We start from the raw sequence: 9682 nt of genomic DNA on the forward strand, positions 1-9682 counted from the left end.
CGGGAAAAAGCGGTAAACACGGTCGATTTTCGACGAAAAAACGGCGTTTCCCCGTCGATCTCGAGCTCCCCCGTTTCGCTCGAGGCTCTAGAGCATCCCAGGATGGATCGAGGGCGGTTTTTCAGGTGAGAAACGGCTTTTTCCTTAAGAAATTCTTGATAATTTGAGCTGTAGCAGGTAATGGCTGCTGCTGTGCCTTCGGGTGAGATGAGTCGTTGATTTATCGACTTTGAGCTGGTTTCAGTGCCGCTCTCGTGTCCCCCGAGGTGCTCCGAACCTTCACAATACCGTGCGAGTAAATTTAAAGGGTTACTCACAGGTTTGATGGTGTCCTGGGGGGGCGAAGTCGGAGCTGCCAGGGAAGCTGCCACGGGGGTTGGCTCCGCAGGTAGTAGTCCTGACTACTGAAACAGTAAAATCTACTAATGTTGATCAGTGATCACCGCATAACATATTGTCACGAGGTTGTGACACACGCAGCACTTGAGAAGAAGCACGCAGGAGTCAGGGCGGTGTCAGGCGAACTGTTTATTGGGCGAACTTGTGCCCAGCAAAACAAGGCCACACACAACTCACAGCAACAGCGGCGTGAACAGTCGTCGGCCGACGGAAAAAGACTGACCAGTGGCGCACTGCGCCGGCTTTTATACACGCGTCGCAACGCGTTCCAGAGTGGCATACAAGATAAACGCGGCCTGCGTTGCGCTTAACAGAAAGTGATAGCGGCTTTCTTCGTAAACCAAAAGAACCGCACGTGTCAGTCTTTTATACACGCGTCATAACGCGTTCCAGAGTGGCATACAAGATAAACGCGGCCTGCGTTGCGCTGAACAGAAAGTGATAGCGGCTTTCTTCGTAAACCAAAAGAACCGTACGTGTCACTACCCCCCTCTGAAAAAGCATCGTCCCGATGCTAAAGACAGACCATAAGAGAGAGTACATGCAATAAATTACATTAACAATGCGTCACAGCTAATCAGCGCGCGTAATAAGGTTTAAGTCGCACCACGTGTACGACTTCGGGTCGTGCACGGCGTCGTTGGAATGACGTTAAGCTATCGGGCACGACCTCGTAGTCCAGTTCACCACAACGTCGGACTACCTTGTAGGGTCCAAAGTAGCGTCGCAGGAGCTTCTCAGACAATCCCCGTTGTCGTCTCGGCGTCCAGACCCAAACAAGGTCGCCGGGTTGGTATTCGGTGTGGTGTCGTCGAAGGTTGTAGTGGCGCCTGTCGACCGTCTGTTGGCTCTTGATACGCAGGCGGGCTAGCTGTCGAGCTTCTTCAGCGCGATCCAGGTAGCTGGCGACGTCGAGGTCTTCTTCGTCGGTGCCGACCGGTAGCATGGCGTCAAGCGTCGTTGTTGGGCTCCGTCCGTAGACGAGCTTGTATGGAGCAGACTGCGTCGTTTCCTGCACGGCCGTATTGTACGCGAAGGTTACATACGGGAGTATGGCGTCCCACGTCTTGTGTTCGACGTCCACGTACATGGCCAGCATGTCGGCGATGGTCTTATTTAGACGCTCGGTGAGGCCATTCGTCTGTGGGTGGTACGCGGTGGTTCGGCGGTGGCTTGTCTGACTGTACCTCAAGATCGCCCGCGTTAGGTCAGCCGTAAAGGCCGTACCTCTGTCGGTGATGAGGACCTCGGCGGCTCCGTGGCGGAGGATGATGTTCTCAATGAAGAACTTGGCGACCTCGGCGGCAGTGCCCTTGGGCAAGGCCCTTGTTTCGGCATAGCGGGTGAGGTAGTCAGTCGCTACGACAATCCATTTGTTGCCAGAAGTTGACGTCGGGAACGGCCCCAGTAAGTCCATGCCGATTTGTTGGAATGGCCGTCGAGGTGGTTCGATGGGTTGCAGAAGTCCGGCTGGCCTAGTTGTCGGCGTCTTGCGTCACTGACAGTCTCTGCATGTCTTTACGTAGTGGGCGACGTCGGCAGTGAGGCGAGGCCAATAGCACTTCTTTTGTATTCGTGACAGTGTGCGGGAAACACCAAGATGTCCGGCTGTCGGGTCGTCGTGTAATGCTTCCAGAACCTCTGGACGTAACGCTGAAGGCACCACGAGGAGGTGGTCGGCGCGGAGCGGCGAGAAGTTCTTCTTCAGGAGGACGTTGTTTCGCAGGAAAAACGAAGCCAGTCCTCGGCGGAATACTTTCGGCACGTCGGCGGTCTTACCTTGCAGGTAGTCCATGAGGATCTTGAGCTCTGGGTCAGCTCGTTGGCGTTCCGTGAAGTCGTCGGTACTTATGGGTCCCAGGAAAGTGTCGTCGTCCTGGTCATCCTGGGGCGGCGAATCGACAGGGGCGCGAGACAAGCAGTCGGCGTCGGAGTGCTTTCGTCCGCTCTTGTAGACGACGGTGATGTCAAACTCTTGTAGTCTGAGACTCCACCGTGCGAGGCGCCCTGATGGATCCTTCAAGTTAGCTAGCCAACACAAGGCGTGGTGGTCACTCACGACTTTGAAAGGCCTGCCGTACAGGTAGGGGCGGAACTTTGATGTAGCCCAGATGATGGCAAGGCATTCCTTTTCTGTCGTGGAATAATTGGCTTCTGCCTTCGAAAGTGACCGGTTAGCGTAACTGATGACCCTTTCAAGTCCGTCGGTCCTTTGCACGAGCACGGCGCGAGCCCTGTGCTGCTTGTGTCCGTGTGAATTTCGGTGTCAGCTTCTTCGTCGAAGTGCGCCAGTATTGGCGGCGTTTGGAGGCGTCGCTTTAATTCTTGAAATGCCTCGACTTGCGGCGTTTCCTATTTGAAGTCGACGTCGGCCTTCGTGAGGTACGTCAGTGGCTCGGCGATCCGCGAAAAGTTCTTCACGAAGCGCCTGTAATAAGCGCAGAGGCCAAGAAATCGGCGTACTGCTTTCTTGTCGGTGGGTGCAGGAAAGTCGGCGATCGCAGCTGTTTTCTGTGGATCAGGGAGCACTCCCGACTTGCTGGCCAAGGAACAATAGTTCCTCGTAGGCGAAGCGGCACTTTTCTGGCTTCAGGGTAAGTCCCGAGGCTTTGAATACCCGAAGAACAGCTTCAAGGCGCCGGAGGTGCTCGTTGAAGTTGGAAGAAAATACGACTACGTCGTCCAAGTAGACGAGGCAAGTCTGCCACTTCAAGCCTGCAAGTACTGTGTCCATAACCCGTTGGAACGTCGCAGGCGCCGAGCAAAGACCAAAGGGCATGACCTTAAACTCGAATAGGCCGTCTGGTGTTATGAAGGCAGTCTTCTCTCGGTCTCTCTCGTCTACTTCGATTCGCCAGTAGCCGGTTTTGAGGTCCATCGACGAAAAATACTTGGCGTTGTAGAGTCTGTCCAGAGCATCGTCTATCCGTGGGAGGGGATACACGCCTTTCTTCGTGATCTTGTTCATGCGACGATAATCGACGCAAAAACGTAGGGTTCCGTCCTTCTTCTTCACCAACACCACGGGTGATGCCCACGGACTCGTAGACGGCTGAATGATGTCGTCACGCAGCATTTCGTCAACTTGTTGCTTGATGGCCTCGCGTTCCCGTGCAGAAACTCGGTAGGGGCTCTGACGGAGCGGACGGGCATATTCGTCGTTTATGATGCGATGTTTCGCGAGAGGGGTCTGACGAAGCCTCGATGACGACGAGAAGCAGTCCTTGTATTGGTGGAGTAAGGCTTTGAGCTCCTTTTGTTGCTGCCTGGAAAGGCTTTGATTGACGTCCAAGGCGGGCGCGGACACTGCTGTCGACGTTGCGGCTCCCTGAGAATCGGTGAGGGCGAAGGCATTGCTCGCTTCCACAAATTCGCTTAGATGTGCTACCGTCGTGCCCCTATTCAAGTGCCTATATTCGTTGCTGAAGTTCGTCACCATTACCTTGGCTTCGCCGTTATGAAGCTTGGCTATGCCTCTTGCGACGCACATCTGACGATCTAGGAGCAGGTGCTGGTCGCCTTCGATGACACCTTGTAAGTTGGTAGACGCTTTGGTGCCAACGGAAATGATGACGCTCGACAGTGGCGGGATGGTTACCTGCTCTTCTGTCACATTCAAGGCATTGTGGGCGACGTTGCAGTCTGACGCCGTTGCATTATCCGTAGACAGCGTGATTGACCTGGATCTTAGGTCGATGACTGCGCCTTGCTGGTCCAGGAAATCCATGCCTAAAATGACGTCTCGCGAGCATTGCTGCATGACCACAAAATTCACAGAATACGTCTGGCTGTGAATCGTGACTCTTGCCGTGGAGGTTCCAGTCGGTGTTATAAGGCGGCCCCCTGCTGTTCGGATATCCGGTCCTTCCCATGCAGTCTTTACCTTCTTGAGCTTAGCGGCGTAGAGACCACTGATGACAGAGTAGTCGGCGCCGGTATCGACTAGGGCGGTGACGCTGTGGCCGTCGATGATCACGTCGAGGTCGGTGGTTCGTCGTCTGGCGTTCCGGTTAGGTCGGGGCGTCGGATCACGGCTGCGTCGGCTTGGTCCGGTGCTGCTATGTCGCGTCGGCGGCGAGGCTTTGTCGTAAAGACTCTGCTCAGGCGGCGTACTGCGACTACGTCGGGAAAGTTCGTGCGTCGTGGTCGTCGTCATCGGCAGCGGCGGCGGCGGCGGAAGAGGATCTTCGGCATTGCGTCGTGCAGCAACCGCACCTCCATCGGTTGCTGCCTTTAGTTTCCCGGGTAGGGGCTTGGGGATCGGCCCCGGTTAGGGCCGGTGTACTGGTGGCGATCCGGGGAGACGTAGCGGCCAGGCGAAGGTGAACGGGATGGTCGTCGTTGTTGCCACTGCGATCCGGCGATGTAGTCGGCGATGTCGCGAGGTCGCTCACCTAGGCGCGGACGCGGCGCGTCAACACCACCTAGAAAACTCAAGGCCCCCACACGGCGCCGTGACGTCACGCAAGTAGGATCGTTCTGGAAGTTGGCTTCACCTCACCCGTTCGCTCCGCAAAGCGGCAGGTTGCGACAAAAGTAAAATTCGCTCGCGTTACGCACAGAAGCTAACTAGAATGCCGCGTCCACAATTACGCACGCAGCTTGAGCGGGAAAAATCGCTACAGATGGTAGCCTCGCTTCTTAAGGAGGCATTCTGCTAATTTGATTATACATGAGTTTTCTAAATGATTGGAAGAGACTTACCTAAATTTCAATCGTCAATGCAGATATCAGGTAATAACTTTCAACCCTGCTGTGGTTCCAATAATACATTTAATACATCCGGATGTTACTTCCTAGAGTTTCAAAAGCTCTAACAGGTATGCTGGAAAAATGGCAAAATTTGACGTTACATGAAAACAAAGTGTCAGCAGCTGAAAGTGGAAGAAACATGTTCGTGTTCAAAGAGAAAATGACTCATTTCTGCTCAGTAGTAATATTTGTTTATTATATGCAGCATAACAGTCAGCATAAAAGTGCATGTGTGGCTCAGCGTCTGGAAGTTGCTGTAGTAACTTTTCTGGAAATGCACTTTATGCTTTGGCACGAATTGCTGCTTCAAGCATGCGGAACACATATGTGCACAATTTCCGTACAGAACAGAAAGAACAAGATTGACAAGATTGGCAGCCTTCTCACAAATGGTAGGATGCAGATCATTTCACTTGACAACGATAAATAAAAAAGCAGTTCATTTACAAAGAATACTGTTGAAACAAAAGTGCATAAGGACACTTCAATTTTTAACAGTTTCAAGTTTTCGCTTTGCCTTTGTTGCAGGCAACTTGTCATTTGATGTTTTTGCCTTTGTGGCAGACATCTTGTCGTTAGCCGTTTTGCACAAGTTGTTTAGGAGGGTGTTTGCTGCTGCACTTAAAATGTAATGCATGACCTGTTGAGGAGCATGCCCATCAACACAAACATCCAGGTCATCATTATCACTGAGGATGTCATACACAAGGGCCACTAACACTTCTTTCTGTTTAGGAAGAGCAAAGAACTGAGTTGCAAAGCGTGGACTCCTAAGCTTATCGAGCACTATTTCCATGGTAAGCACAGCATTTATAACAAGTTCACGTGGGAACTTCAGCCCACCCCTTGTCATGCTCATAATGAGGACATTTTTAGCAGTGTCTATCTCTGCAACATCCATTACTAGGTTTTCTTTGCATGATTGGCACAACAGTTTCTTTAGAGCTGCGTGAGCACAGTAACCTGCAACATATGTCACAGCGGGCAGCCTTGTCACTTTGTTCTCAATATCACTGTCATTAACTGTGATGTCAAACTGGCTTAGCAGTGAGCTGGCACTAATGACAGGAATATCGCACACCATGTCAACGTCTGGCAGCTCGAGCACTTTCTGTAACCGCAGCTTTGTCTCAGACTCATATATCTGTCTAATTGACACATGATAGTTGGCCCCAGACAACTGACGGTAACGACCAAAGCGATCCTCGAGACAATCTGTTTGAAACTTGCCTAGCAAAACATATTGCATACCAAGCTCTTTGAGGCAGTAAATAGTAATCTCGTGGAGCGCGTGTGTTGTATGACAGAAAGCTGAGTGCGTTTCCCTCGTCAAATGTCCTGCATCGTGCTTCAAACTTTCCCAGTAGTCTAGCCACTGCATTGTTTTCTCCAAATGCTATAACTGGAGGCAAGATGTTGAGGTTATAGGCTTTTGCAGGTCATCTGAAAGCCTCTGGCCCTTTCGTGGTGTCTTTACATTAACAATATTCCACCATGTTAGCAGCGTGTTTATGTACAAAGCTGTACTGTCAGCGTGCTGAAGGTTGCTATTGTGAAGTGCTGCCACAGTTGATGAATTAAAGATTCTCAATGCCAACTTTACATCTTGTCTCTCCATGTTAGAAGGATTTAATGCCTTTAATGACAATGTCGGAGCCATCTTCAAGAGCTCACTTTGTTCAGACTCATGCAGCTCACATAAAGTCTTGAACGATGCGGTTAAAATCTTGGGTTTGGCTTCTGTACTCTTTGGATCTGGGAAATACATGCACCTTCCTGCATTGCGCTGATTTAACCAGTTATTTCTGATACATTTCAATAAGTGGACAGGGTCCACGACAAAAAACAAAGGTCGCGATTGGTCAGCTGGATGTTTATAAACTATCTGTAGTCTTGGAGGGCTTGAAAACAACGACATTGTTTTCCTGTTGATAGAATTGTTGTCAGAGATGATAGCAATCACTTTAAACCCATTATGCTCGAGCTTTAAAACTAGCATTCGCAAAAAATCATGCAAGCATTTTGCATCAATTGTAGCGACTGGCAAAATATGCACAACATCTTTGTGATTAGAAAGCAGACTCTGGGTCATAAAGACATATGCTGTTTTAGCCGGGCTTGCAGTGTTGGCTGCTGCACCTGTTATTGACCCAGCTTTGAAATCAAAGTATGACTGAATGTGAATTTCATCCATCATTAAAGTTACTATCTTTTCATGTTCTTTCATTGTAGTAGCAACCTTTTTAGCATATGACAAAAAATAAGAGTCTTGCTGCTCCATGGCTGGGCTTATTTGTTGAGTGGTGCAGAGACGTCTTATTGTTTCAGGATGAGGCAACTTTACCTTCAGTGAACCTATAAGGAATCTGTATGCATGCGGCGAAATGGTGTAGAGGAGACTTGCAAATACTAACAGGTCTGGCGGGTAGCGCGCTGCATTATTAAGGATGAGCTGCACTTGGGATTTTATAAACTTCACAATTTCCAGGGGCCATCCATGAAGCTTATGTTGCTGATCATTGCATATGAGCTCCTCCAACAGTGCCATCACAGTCGCAAGTAGTTGACGAGCCCACTGAAAATTGTTGGAAGAATGAGGAGTGCGCAGACACTCAACATGATGAAGGATGTCACTTAGTTGCCGCAAGTCCTGTAACTGAGCAGGCACACTTACACCATCAAGCACCACTACGCGCGTTTCACCAAAGTACACTTCCACACACATGCTGTCTTGAACTATCACCGATGAACGCACAGAGGCACCCCGATCAACAGTCAAATCCAGGAATAGAACCTTTGAGTCCATGCTGACCACAGACCAAAACGGTGAGGTGTTAAAGCTTGGCAGAGCACGAAGAAATTCTGAAAAGCTTGTAACTTTGTTCTGCTTGTCTTGTTGTTGCTTTTCTTCCAGAGATTTTTCAATGGCAATGCGGAGTGATTCGTCCTCAAAACGTTTTCGTTTCTCCTCTGGTGCCTCCCGAGTACACGCATTTTGACGAGAGAGGTATTGAGGACAATTCGGGAACACACTTGGTACCGCATCAGGCTTCAGCCGGAAGACTTTCAGTGGCACTTCAATAGTCTTCCCCGTCTTCACATCAGTGTACTTTGACGTTTTCACGTAGTCGCTGGACACGAAATGCTTCTCGCAGAGCTGAAAAGACAAAAAAAAAAAAGGATTATGTGGGACCACGTTTTATACACTGTCGAAAGCGAGACGGTTCTTTTCGACTTTTGATGAAACCAAAATATGAGCACGTTTCAGGCTCCGACCATTCAGCCAGGCCGATTAGGCTGGTGATCGATACGCTCAGCCGCTAAAACGCGCATTGCGTAAAAGTTTTTTTAGCTTCTCCATGGTGGATGGATGCTATGAGCGTCCCCTGTGTAACGGGGCGGTGACATGTGCGCCACCAGGCTCATAAAAAAAATTAAGAACTTTTCATTTTTTTCCCTCTCTTTAAGTTGTCCTCATGCCTTTTAAATCTACTTCAATTAAATCGATTATGGCAGAAACGTAAATTCACAGCCCAGTCTGCCCCTTATGGGAGAAAGTCGTTATTTTTCCCTATAATTATTATTACGGTATACCTTGGACATCTTGCGACGCTTCGTGCAACCACAATTATAGACACGTTTGTTTGTTTTCGCGTGGTTTCCTTCAGGAAAAAGATATAAAGGTCAGCTCAATCGATAATAGGCGGCCGCCGCGAATTTACCCGTTAGGGAAATGGAATGCAGTAGATTGCTGCAAAAACAATGCTAAGCTTGCCTGGTTCATCTTGACCCCGCTAGATGACCACACATATTTAACATTCCACGTTTAGGGCCATGGTACCCGGTATAACGCTAATGCAAAGCAGTTTGCGGAGACACTCTCTAATGACAAGCACTGTATCGAATTATAAGCCGTATCTTACCACTGTGTTCTTTGTAGGCGCAAAATCCTTTCGGGGAACCGCTCTTGTCCATGCCGCCCGCCGCACCGGGTCGTTTGGAAACACGTGCACGCGCACGTTTGGCTGTCCTGCGTAGTTCGACCTGCAGTTCGGAGCGCTACAGCAGCCGGGCATTTCTGCACTTCGTTCACACGCACAACCACAGCGAGGAATCGGAAATATACATCTTGCAGGAGTAAACAAAGCACATGCACGCGCGCAAGCCAACCAACGACATCCGAATGCAAGCGAGAGGACGACCCCAACTGCTCCAACGAGCAACTTGGATCATTGTGGTCAGCATAGGTGAAACGAAATTCGACGGAGACGCATGGTAATGCGGCTGCTTAATAATGTTTTACCAATTCGGCGTGCCATTTTTTCAGAATACAGTTGGCTAATTGAAACAGAGTAGTTAAATTCTGCAACTTTTGGCAATGTTTGAGCCCGAATCACTGCAAAAACTAAAAAAAGAATGAGTTATTTTGGTTCTAGTCAGTCACTGCGGATGTCACTACGAGCCATCTGTAGCTGTTCTTGTCCGGACTTGTCAGCCTGCTTGTTCACGTGACGCAGACGTTGGCGAGGCT

At 49.8% G+C, this 9682-nt stretch overlaps 1 long non-coding RNA gene across 1 annotated transcript; it reads right to left on the reverse strand.

Annotated features, from left to right (window-relative positions):
- Positions 1 to 8231: 8231 nt before the first annotated feature.
- LOC119171763 (uncharacterized) lies at positions 8232 to 9214 on the reverse strand. The gene is made up of 2 exons (XR_012894453.1): positions 9075 to 9214; positions 8232 to 8308 (listed from the first exon to the last, which is right to left on the reverse strand). It is a non-coding gene; the product is annotated as an uncharacterized LOC119171763 (long non-coding RNA).
- Positions 9215 to 9682: the final 468 nt, after the last annotated feature.

Source organism: Rhipicephalus microplus, chromosome 3 (genome assembly GCF_043290135.1).
Source record: "Rhipicephalus microplus isolate Deutch F79 chromosome 3, USDA_Rmic, whole genome shotgun sequence".
Classification (NCBI taxonomy): Eukaryota; Metazoa; Arthropoda; class Arachnida; order Ixodida; family Ixodidae; genus Rhipicephalus; species Rhipicephalus microplus.